We start from the raw sequence: 12878 nt of genomic DNA on the forward strand, positions 1-12878 counted from the left end.
ACCTGTCCCATGTAGCATTCACCTACTACCACCAATTATTTACATTTTACTCCATTGACATTCTCTCTCTCTCTTCCCACATGCAATTTTTTTTTTTTCTGAATCATTTGGTGGTAAGTGGGACAAAATATGCCCCTTTACCTATAAATACTTAAGTGTATCTTTTCTAAGAATATTTTCTTATACAACCACAATATAATTATTAAAATCAGCAAATTTTACTTTGATACAATACTATTTACAGCGCATTTTCAAATTTTGGCTAGTTCCCAAATAAGTCCATCAGAGATTATTATTTTGTTCTCAGTCCAGGAATCTAATCTATGATCAAACTTTGCACTTAGTTGTCATGTCTCTACCCTGACACCTTCCACACTCAACTTTCATCTGGAACAGTCAGTCTTCCTTCGACTTTCTTTCTTCTTTTACTGTGGTAGTGTGAAGTGTACATCCCTGTTATTATGTAGACTTGGGGTCTGCCTCATGGTTTCTCATGATTAGATTAAGATGGTGCATTCTGAGCAGGTTACCACAGTATCAATATTTTGTCTTCACAGTACACATCAGGAAGCACATTCAGTGGGTTTATACAAACAAGAGGAATGTTTAACTTGATCACATGGTTATGGTGATGTCTGCTAGGCTTCTCTACTATAAAGTTATTAATTTTCCTTTTGTAATTAAAAAGTACTTTGCAGGGAGATATTTTAATATATAAATATCTTGTGCCTCATCTAACATTCATCCATTAGTTTTAGTACCCATTGATGATTTTCTAACTCTGCCATTCTTCTATATTCATTAATGGCATTCTAAGTGTAAGAAATAGCCTTCCTTTCTCTAGTTTGTTTTCTCGTTCGTTCGTTCGTTCGTTCGTTCGTTCGTTCGTTCGTTCATTCATTCATTCATTCATATCAATAAGGATTCACTTATTTTTGCTTTTACTATATTCAGTGGCTTATAATCCATTACTACCGGTATTTATTTTGATGCTCAAACTGTTTCAGATGTGACCAATGACAGATTCTTCAAACAGGTTCCTCTGTCATTCTGCCATGTTCCCATGATTTTTTATTTTTAAATACCTCCTTATTAGCTGACACAGATGTTTTGCACTCATCTTGTATTTTCCCTGCTCCAGTCTTAAAATTGGTCATTTCTTGAGTGAGCTCTGCTTCCTTTCAGTGAGGAATGATATTTAACGTTAACAAGTTTTTTCTAAATATGTTTGAGGTTAGAACAGTTTGGTTCTTCAACAAAACTATATAGCATAAGGCTGTGTGTATCTGTTCAAACCAGGACCCTCTTTACAAGGAAAGGAAAGCTGGATCAACTTTGTATAAATGGACATCCCTCCACCAAGCAGAGTGCCATGAGATATGTAAGTCTCCCCAACAACAGAAACAAACTACATGAAACTCAACTATAAAACCACTGGTAGACTGTTGTGCACCAGGTGCAATCAAGGGACCAGTTTGAAAATATCTTTCAAACCCTTGAGCAAGAGTCACAAGCCTAGATGGATCATTCAATTCTACCTTGTGAAATAGCTGGAATGGAAAAATCTCCAGGCATTTCTCTAGCCCGATTAAGGTGATAGATAATATAGAACATAATAGCACATAACCTGATGTTTGGAAACAATTTTATATGGAGAAAAAGCCCCATCACTGGTCCGGAAGCATGTGCTAAAATACAGATATGGAAAATGCCTGAATGAATGGCAACATTGCCAAGTAATGAGAAGGAGATGAAATAGGTACTATGAGCATAGGGTTGACGGCTCTCAATGCTCTACTGTTGTTGAGTACTAACATGACATACACAGAGCCACAACAAAATGTCTACTTAGCTTCCCTTTCTCCTGCCTTATCTTTAAAATGACTATAGTTGCAATTTGATTTGAAAATCTTGTATATGCTTAGTTTCCAATTTGTATCACTCTCAGTGTCAAATAGGATGAATAGAAAACAACAAATCTGAAAACTGAAGCCTTCCACATTTATATTAATGTTATTTTTCAAACATGTAGTGAGTGCCTACTGTATGCCAGGTACTGTACTACCATTCCGGAACACTGACTGAGGTGGGTAAAACCATGATCCTCATTTTACATCCAAAGAACCCAAGGATTTCTGAATTTACAAAGTTTTTAATGAAGGAGGGTGGGGTTGGGATAGGAACCTTATCTTTTCAATCCTATTCAAGGTCTTAATCACCATGCTTCCTTTCAAAAGGCAAAAAATTTTGCTTAATGCCTAATATGTATAAGGCACTATGACAGATGAAAACACAGTTTGTGCTTGGGAAGACTAAAATATTAATAATGAGACCAAGTTAATATTTTTTTTTTTGACTGCCAAAGTTGAGTCATAGAGAAATGTATCACAAAAAGTATAAGGCAATAAATGGTTCATGGTCAAGTGAGTCATATATTAAATGAACGCTAAAGTAATACAGACAATGGGCGAGAGGAGACATTTTCTTGAAGGTAGACTTTCTACTGTTTGATGTTAGACAGCTCTCACATCTCTGTGATGAGGGTGGCAAGAGGAAATGATCCCAACACAAGAGTGGAAAATCCAACAGTACCTCTTTGGTGACTTGGAAAGCACTATATTTTAATTTCCTCTCCAAAAACTTATATTTCCTTAATAGGTACCACCCCTCAACACACACACATACATAGCCTAAAAAAATTCATGATGAATTAAGTAGGGAAAGATCATGCAGATAACTCAGAGGAAAGGCAATGTGCTGATAATTCACTAGGCATTTCCAGGATACTATTGGGCATCTTTAACAGAGTGGAAGAGCCCATAGGAAAAAATACAGAATGAGAAAAGATGAAAAGTATGTAAACAGGATGAGATAAAGATGGTGACTAAAAAGGCAACAGCAAGAATTAAAAATCACATAAGAGGAAGTAGACAACAGAACTGAAAAGGTGAAATGTATTTTTCCTGATCATACTTGGCACTAACCTGCAGCAAGCCAAGTGAAAACATGGTGGTAGACAAGAAACAATGGCCAGAGACTAAAAATGTGTAGTGAAGGCATAGAAGAAACCCAAACACAGTTAATGATCCGATGGTTCCACCTGTTGGATGATTTATTTAGAATAATGCCAGAATTGAGGTTTTTATATAATAGGTTCTTAACATTACTTGATTTTTAGATTATGCTGTACCTTAACTGCTATCAAGACAGAGCACATACACTTAACCCAGCACATTCTAATTCTTTAATTCTTTCATTGCCATCAGATGAGAACACCAATGCAGCCAGGAAATCTGTCTAGTTCAAGGCTGTGTCTTGAGTAGCACTGTTCATTGGAAATACTCGTGATTTATGTTTGGAGGGCATAAAATGAGCGGAGGCTCTGCGTACCTAGAAGCAAGGACTACTGAATGATAAAAACACAGACACTATAATAAGGTTCTTGCTCTCTCTAGGAATAAATAACGAGTAGCAAGGATAGATCAGAATACTAACAGAATGAACAGATTTAAACCACAGGAGAAAATGCTGAAGAAGATGCAAATATATGCCAAAATTACTGTGAAATTGCTAAGTGACCCCAGGTATGGTTCTGCTAAATACAGATTATATTACTTTCTCTTTACTCTACAAGAAATTCAAACTATTTCCTACCTAAGCATCTCTAGCCTGAAATTTTAAAACTCCAACAAAAGAAAACCTATTTATTTAAATTACGGAGAAAAATGATAAATACATACTATATATACTACATAAAAATATATAACACAAACACGCTGAATTCAGAACTCTGTTATTGGGTATTTTGTTTTGTGTCAATGAACAGTTTTCACTCCCAATTACTTTTTTAGAGGATCATTATTATGTTTCTACCTTGTGACAATTAATTTTATGTGTCAACTTGGCTAGGCTAAGGTGCACAGTTGTTGGGTCAAACATTATGCTAGATGTTGCTGTGAAGGTATTTTTAAGATGTGATTAATATTTAAATCAGCAGACCGAGTAGATCAAATTACCTTTCATAATGTGGTGGGCTTCATCCAGTTAGATGAAAGCCTGAAGTCTCCCTAAAAGGAAGAAAGAAATTCTGCCTCTAGCCACAACACAGAATTTCTGCCTGAGTTCCAGACTTTGGACTTAAGACTGCAATATCAATTTTTGCTAGAATTTCAAGCCTGCTCTGCAAATTTCAGACTTGCCTGACTCCACAACTGAGTGAACCAATTTCAATCCCTCCACTCTATACATATATATAGCTATTTATATCACTGTCTACATTGTTATCTATATCATCTATCTATTTATTTATCTATCTTTTTATGGGGTAGAAAAAGGTAGGTATACATCTATTGTCTTCCTTTACCTTTATCTCCTCTATTGGTTCTATTTCTCAGGAGAACCCTGACTAATACACCCGCAAAGCTCACTTCGAATTTTATGCAGACGTATCCAGAAATATGTATATGTGCCTGTGTATCACATTAGAAGACCATTCTGCAACCCAGTTACTTTCTGAGCTTCTTTGAGCTCTGAGCTCTATCTCTCTCTAAAAGGCTTCTCCCCTACAGAATGTAGCCCCTGTTAGAAGCCACTTCTTGTGACTTAGAGAAAATGTCCATGAAGCTGGCAGACAACACAACTGGATGATATTAAATAAGATCAAGGAACATGGGCTACAGCATCAGACTCGATTTGTACAGTGAAGACACTGGAGATCTCTAAGGTCCAGTGTCCCCTTCTGTCAAGAATAGGAGATCATGGGATTCTTGTAATAAAGATTCACTACTCACATACTTTGGAAAGTTAAGAATAAACTAAAAAGCTCACACTTTTTACTATTAAGTATCTTTACTACTTTTTTATGACCAGAAGAGATATATAAATTAAAGTGGAAACAAATTGTTTCCATGGGCTAGCCAACATCCCAATGAGTCATGCCACAAGGTGCAGCAAAGAAATCTGTGTGTGGGCTTTACACAGCTTCGCTGGAAGAATATTTTTAGAAGAACTGTGCTCCAAAGAATAGCAGGTATTCAGCATCTTTGCAGGCAAGGTAGCATTTAAATAAACATTCTGAAACGCTTGCTTTATACAATATCATTAATCACGAAGTGCACTAATCCTTAATTACTTCCTTTTTACACTTGACCTATAACATGAAATTATCTTCAACTACTTTACTGCAGGAATCTAAAATTTTGGAGAAGAACCCTAAGTGCACATCAGGGCTATGATTCATATACAATCAGTTGCTGAAATGTTTTGGGGATCCCATTTAAAAGTCTCTGTGTGTAACTTGTTTATTCCATTATGTCTATTTATTAGATGATTTTTGGAATTTATGGTTCAGTGATGCATCTGTTAGTGAAATAAATATTTAATCTTTGGAATTTTCCATTGGTAGGAAAGAGTTCAGGCTCTTACAGTAGTAAGCTGAGTTTTTCATGGATTTACTATACATGATTCATGAGTTATTTCTTACAGTTCAGCATAGTTTGAACACAAAGGAGGTAGGTTCCGCATCTGGCTTTATGTTCGCCAGATACCTTTAATATACTCAGGAAAGAGGGCAGTAAGCAGTAGCTGTATGACCCAACTGTGTTTGTCACCCTTTCTGAGACGTAATATTCCCTGAGTAAACTGAGGATAAGAAATACATCACTGGATTAGTGAGGATTAAATAAAATAACAAGTAAAGCACCAGGCACAATGTAGGCCCCCAATAGATTCACCTGTCTTTGAAAATTAGTTAAAGGCAAAAAAAAAAAAAAAGGAAACAAATACAAATAAATTAAAGGGCTATTTGCAATAGCCCCAAATTGGAACATGACCTAATGCTAATCAATAATGAAATAGATAAAAAAAATTATGGCACAGTCACACAATGTAACATCTAATGGAATACACTACAACTATAGTAATAATATAGACAAATCTCATAATACTGAGCTGAATAAGCCTGATTAAAAAAAAAGAAGAAGAAAAAGATATACTGTGGACTAAAGTATAAAACCAAGAGAAACTCATGCAGTTAGAAGCCAATACACTGGCTACCTCTGGGGTCAGTAACTAGAAGCAGGGTTATGGGGGTGCTAGTAAGTGCTCTTTCTTGATCTGGGGCCTGGTTATGAGTATAAAAATTCGTTCAGTTGTACACTTAATATTTGTGAATTTTCCTCTTTGTATATTATACTTTAGTAATAGACAAATAATATTAGTGAAATAGCTGCACTTTTAAAACTGGGATAAATCAAAAGTATAACATCACTTAATAATAGAGCAGGACAAAGTTTGCTTCTCCACCCCATACCCATGTGATTTGATAGTGGCTACTCTAAACCACTGGATAAGTTCAGAGAGAACTTAATCTGCTTAGAGCAAATTAAGGTGATTGACCCAGGTATATAGTATCAGGCCAGCCTAGGACCAAACAACAATTACATGGACCAAGCCCTGTTTCTTCTTTCCCTCCAGGCAGATACCTCCATAAAACATTTCATGAGAGCTGCTTAAATGTATCCAAATCTTTCTTAGATGAGAAAAAGCCAAATCAATATTACAAGAAATGTTAAAGGGACTTCTTTAAGAAGAAGAAAAATAAATAAAAAATATTAATAATAAAATGGCAGTAACTACAAACTTATTACTTTAAATGTAAACGGATTAAATGCTCCAATCAAAAGAAACGGGGTAGCTGAATGGGTAAGAAAACAAGACCCTTATGTGTGCTGCCTACAAGAAAATCACTTCAGTTTGAAAGACACACATAGACAAGAGTAAAGAGATGGAAAAATATTTCATGAAAATGGAAACAAACAAACAAAAAAAGCTGGCATAGCAGTATGTATACCAGACAAAAAGACTTTAAAACAAAGGCTATAACAAGAGACAAAGAAAGACAGTAATCTCACTTCTGGGTATTTATCCAAAGAAACCCAAAACACTACTTCGAAAAGACATATGCACCTCCCCCATATGTTCACTGCAGCAATAATAGTAATAACCAAGATATAGAAGCAACCTAGATGTCCGTCAACAGATGAATGGATAAAGATGTTGTATATTTTACACAACGGAGTACAACTTAGCCACAAGAAAGAATGAAATCTTGCCATTTGAAACAACATGGATGAACCCGGAAGGTATGCTGAGTGAAGTGTCAGACAGAGAAAGACAAATGCCGTATAATCTCACAGATATGTGGAATTTAGGAAACAAAATAAACAAATGAATAAAATAGAAACAAACCCAGAATTTCAGAGAGTATCTTGATGGTTGCCAGATTGGGGGGCGGGGTGAAAAAGGGGAAGGGATTAAGATGTTCAAACTGCCAGTTATAAAAACAGTTACAAGGATATAAAGTACAGCACAGGGAATATAGTCAGTTATATTGTAATAACTATGTCTGGTATCAGAGGCGTACCAGATTTTTTGGGGTGATCACTTGGTAAGTTATATGAATGTCTAATTACTATGTTGTACACTTGAAATTAATATAATATTGTATGGCAACTGTAATTGAAAAATAAAATTATTTAAAAATAGAAAGAAAAAATGTATCCAAATCTTACAATACTTTACATGAATGAATGAATTCCCCTAATCCTTATCATCACTTTTGGGGTTAGGGACTATTCTTTTCCCCATATTATACAAAAAGAAATTAAAGCTGAGATACTAGGCTTTGTCTAAAAAGTAATAAGGCTGAGATTCAAACCCAGGCATTTAACTGCAGAGCCCACACATTTAAAATCCTCTCTGTATAGCATCATGACCAGAATTCCCAATAGTGATGAGAACTCCCACTAGTTATCTCTAGGATCTAGAGCAGCGGTTCTCAACCAGGGGCAATTGTGGACACCAGGGAACATTTGTCAATGTGTAGAGACATTTTTAGTTATCATAACTGGGCAGGAGATGCTATCGGCATCTAGTGGGTAGAAGCCAGAGAGTCTCCTAAGCACCCTACAATGCACAGGACAGCACCCTCTCCCCGCAAGCAAGTAATTATCCTGCCCAAAATGTCAATAGCGGTGAGGTGTAGAAACCTTGTCTATGCCCACTGTCTCAGGAAACCTAGTCAATGGATATTATGATGCACTTTGTTTTTCTTTCCCTTTCCCACTACAACTGAACTTTAAGGGCAGGAGTACAAGTCTTGCCCCACCCATAAGCCAGTTACTTCAAGACCTCTTTTACCTATTCATAGAGTTACTGTAATAACTTTTTCTATTAAACAATCTTTCCTTGCTTGCATAGATGTTTTATAAAGCTGGTTCTGAAATGCAGTGGAGCTTAACACCTTGGACATGATAGAGAGGGAGGGGGTCCCTAGGCACATCTGGAATTCATTTGTATTTCAAAAACACCAAAATAACCACCACAGTGTTTGTGCTCTTTGAAATATGAAACTTTTTAGAAATTGCTTTGTACTTGGGAGTAACAGCCACATGATTCACCATGAAATGAAGTCTGGAAAATCATTTTGGATAAATGGACCTATAAATTCAATAGAATTTCCATGACAACATAGACTGCAACACTCAACCACAAATAAAAGGTTATAAATCATTCAAAACCAACTAGGAATCAGCAATATGTATCCTGTTTTAAAATGCAAGAAACCTGAAATGTAGTTTATTTGTTACTTACTCACTCAAAGTTCCCATTAGAGTTCTTTCCTCACTTCTCATATTGTATTTTCTATCCCATAATAGCTTTTGGGGAAATGATGATGCCAAGAATCTGTAATTAATCTATATAAAATTAAAACAGGTACAGAGTTGGTTGTATTCTTCTGTTTCTCCCAGCAAGAAGCCTACAAGAAAGCTTCGGCACAAAGTTACACAGTTTTACACAGAAAACGGCTTTTTGCCCCAGGTAGCTGAATGTTGCCAAATCAATGTCTCCATAAGAAAAAGGGTTATGCAAAGCATTTCTGAGAACACATATCCAAGACAACCTGGACATTTCTCAAATGCTTCTGAATTCTATAAATCAAAAATCACATCCTCTAGTGTTCTCAGGACAATCCCCACAGTGAAGTCTTTTTTAAAATAGCTGGGCCAATCCAACTTGAATATCTGTTCTTCATAACTGCTCTGTGCTCCTCAGGTTATCTGTTGCATTCTGGTGGAGTTTCTCTTACAACAGACTCTTGTAGATACAGGATGTAGGGACCTCTCCCATTGGGTGGTGCTAGCCCCAGGACCAGGCACTTACTCAAGGTATTCATTAAATGACTGGAATAAATGAATAGAAGTTATTTCTCCCACAGGAGGAAATGAGTTGCATCACTCTATTAGGAACCTCTCTCATTATTAAGTTTCCTTTCAAGACAACAGCTTTGGGTGAGTAACTGGAGGTAGGGGTGGGGCAATTTTATGGAGGAATGGATTAGGCTTCCAGAAGGGCTGTACATCTGTAATACTGTCAAAGGTTGTACATGTGTGCACTGGGCAGTGTCTGCTACTTTTCATCAGATGAACTCTTACAGTCCCATACATTACCACATGTTGATAACTCTTCATGACACATTTTCAGCCCCGAACTCATGTGGTCTATGGCTTTTGTCAAAATCTTCAAGGGTTCTGGCAAGCCAGAAAGGTTAAGAATAACTACTACAAAGAAAACAAAAAAACAAAAAACCGCGAACATGCCTCTATGAGCCCTAATCCTTTCTCTAAGATACCTAGGCGTGGTTCAAACTGTGTCCTGAAAGGGTATACATCTTTGTCTTCTAGACAACAATGTATGAGAATGCCAATTTTCCTATACCTTTGCTATCAATTGATTTATAGAGCCTACTTATTTTTTACCCATTGGATGAACACTTAGGTTCTCATTTTTAATTTTCCTAATAACCAATAAAGAATAAAGATCCTTATTCATTTTTTTCGTAATGATTTTTCCTTTTATAATTTAAGGAGGCTCTTTATTCAGAAAACTAAGGCTTTGCCACAAGTATTACAAATGCAAAGACAAATATACATGTACATTTGCCCCACCACCACTGGCTTCAGGAAAACAAATTGGCATATATAGTAAATACAAGAATTGGTTTTAAAAAAAAATCTATGGAGAGGAGAAAAGAAATTGACAAATAGGCACTGACATTGAAAGGTCTCAAAGATATATCATTAATAGAGAAAGTCAAGATGCAAAATAAATACACGTTTGACTTAGACAAATCCATACAACAAAATACTGTATGTGTTGTATGTAGCTGAACAGATATACAGATATAAGGAAAGGAAAGAAACGTCTCTGGAAAATAACAAACAAATAGGAGTAGTTTTCTCTAGGGAGGGGACTTGGATTGGTTTAGGAGCCAAGAAAGGTGGTTTGTTTTATCGCAACTGTTTAAAATACTTGCTTGCTCTAAATAAGAGCTTATCGGATGGGGGAGGGTGGCAATCTCTTTTAAAATGAGAAAAAACAAAAACAAAAATGGAAAAGAAAACAACAAAACCAAAATCCCACCACTGCTGCAGAGGGAGAAGGTGAAGCTGGTGGATCTGTTTGGGGACTCAATTCAAAAGATCAGCTTTATCAGTAAAGTGCTCCAAAAATATGAGTCTATTAGCCCCTAGCAAAAGACAGACCAAAATCATACAGGCAATGACCCTCCCTTTATTCCTGATCTCACCTTGACACAATTCATTCTTCATTATTTTTCCTGCAATGAAACACACAACTACTCAAACTCACTAACACTCCAAAGGAGAGAGGAGAAAAGGAAAAGACTGAACTACTGTTTGTGATATACTCAGAGTATTCAATTCATTTAACACAACTGCTCTGTTGAAAAGTATATTTATTGAAACTAATAATAGTTTCTCACTCACCTTGCCATAAAATTACATTGTGCATACCCAGTAAACACAAAATACCAGTTCTCTCAGGCCTTATCTTGGGTCAGAAAAACATCAGTGAATTAGAAGGAAAGCAGGGCTGCCCAAAGCTGAGCAAAGCTCCAGCTTCGCTGATGTACCAGGTACAACCTGAAAGGGATGAGTTAGAGGGAAGCTTTCAGGAAGTGTCTGAGGCCTTAGTGGTGAGGAAGACAGAGCTCCGCCACTATCATTGCTTTGATCATAGTTCAAAATACTCTTGGCTGAAAGATCCTCCTTTCCGTGAATCTCCACCGAGTATGATTTTAGATTTCAGAATCTTATAATCAAACATATGATGGAGTAGCAAAGATATGATTAGAAAACGTAAGTTCAAGTTCAGGCTCTATCTTATCTGGTATTAAGATCACAGACAAATTACTTAATATTTCCGAATCCCTGTTTCAAAACATGGAAAATTGAGACAATGATATTAGATTAGTTTGGATGATGGTGACTTAAAAAAGGTTTGGTGATCGGATATAACCTTACAGGTTTTGTGCTAAGATTAAACACCACTGGTAAAATAAGAATGCCACAAAACCTATGGGATATTATCAATATTATCTTCTTCCTCATTATTACTATGTTATAATTATTATAGAAAACTTCTTTTCAAAAAAAAAATTAGTGTCTCTGTTCAACCCATTACTTGGTACTGACTTCATTGATTGTACGAGTTTATATTAAATCCTCTGTTGATTAGATTTTCCCATTTCCCATTCTGTTTCATATTCTCTCCTCATCCCAAAATTTTATTATGAAAAAGTTTTAACATAAAATCAAAGAATATTTCTGTGAACACCTTTAGATCACCACCTAGATTCTACCATTAACATTTTAATGTACTTGCTTTATCAAACAGTCTGTTTTTCTCTATTCATTTAATCAGGTACTGAGTTTTAAAGGAAAAAGAACCATCAGCACTCTCTGACAGCCAGCCATTGTCAAACTAGTAATCTCAGCATTAAGAGAAAGCCAAGAATGTTTTCCAAGCTTTGGGTCCAAGCCAGGGAAAGCACTGCTGGTTTGCAAGGGGGTTAATAACTCTATTAATGAGAACATCTTGAGATTCTGATAGCTACATCTTGGCAGGGAACTGTTAATAATTTGGAATAAAAACGGAGTTTAAGGGAGGGGATAAAAACAACAAAATGTCAAAGCCATGGCTTTATGAAGCCAAGTGTCTACAGGAAAGAGTATCAGCCAATAATCATTGGCTCCATTCACATCTATTCCTGATTAACTAATACTAGAACACACTCAGAAAGACAATACATTAAATATAATTTGCTCAAACACTTGTTTTACTTGTCCTGAACCTATAATATATAACATAACATCGAACGCACCCAGATGTCTGACCAGGAAGCCCAGTTTATTACCTCCAAGTTTGAGATTCAGTCACCATAGAGAGTCATCACCACAAAATTCCAGCCCAAAATCTTAATGAAGAAGGTATTTCAAATCAAAAACTTAAAACTGGCTTCCTTAATTGGGATTTGAGCAATGTCGAAGATGTTACTAGGACAGTCATGAAGTTTAAAAGCATTTACGTATAACAGCAAAATGCTTCAGATGAGTTCATTGCCAACCAATAAGAGAATGACTAAATAAATTAGGTGCATCTATACTGCAGAATATCATGGAGCTCTTAAAAAAGAATGTTGTCAATTTTATGTGATATGCAAGAATACTTATGATATATTATTGAATTAAAAGGCAAGCTATGGAACACTATGCACGTGATCATCTCATTTTTCAAGAAAAGGAAGAAAATATAGAAACACACATAGGAAGAGAAAAAAACTGGAACAATCTGTAAGAAATTTAACCGTGGTTATCTCTGAGAACAAAGAATGAAGAGAGAGAAATGAAACAATGGCTTCAATTTTTACTTAATACAATCAGTACTATTTAAAGCTTTTTCAATTTTCAATGAGAAGAATTTCTAGGGTAAATATTTTAAATAATAAGTAAAAGACA

At 35.8% G+C, this 12878-nt stretch overlaps 1 protein-coding gene across 4 annotated transcripts in view; it reads right to left on the reverse strand.

Annotated features, from left to right (window-relative positions):
• Window positions 1–12878, reverse strand: part of PTPRG (protein tyrosine phosphatase receptor type G) — a 631793-nt gene that overhangs the window by 200246 nt on the left and 418669 nt on the right. The window lies entirely within an intron of this gene.

Source organism: Pteropus medius, unplaced genomic scaffold (assembly GCF_902729225.1).
Source record: "Pteropus medius unplaced genomic scaffold, Ma_sr-lr_union100, whole genome shotgun sequence".
Classification (NCBI taxonomy): Eukaryota; Metazoa; Chordata; class Mammalia; order Chiroptera; family Pteropodidae; genus Pteropus; species Pteropus medius.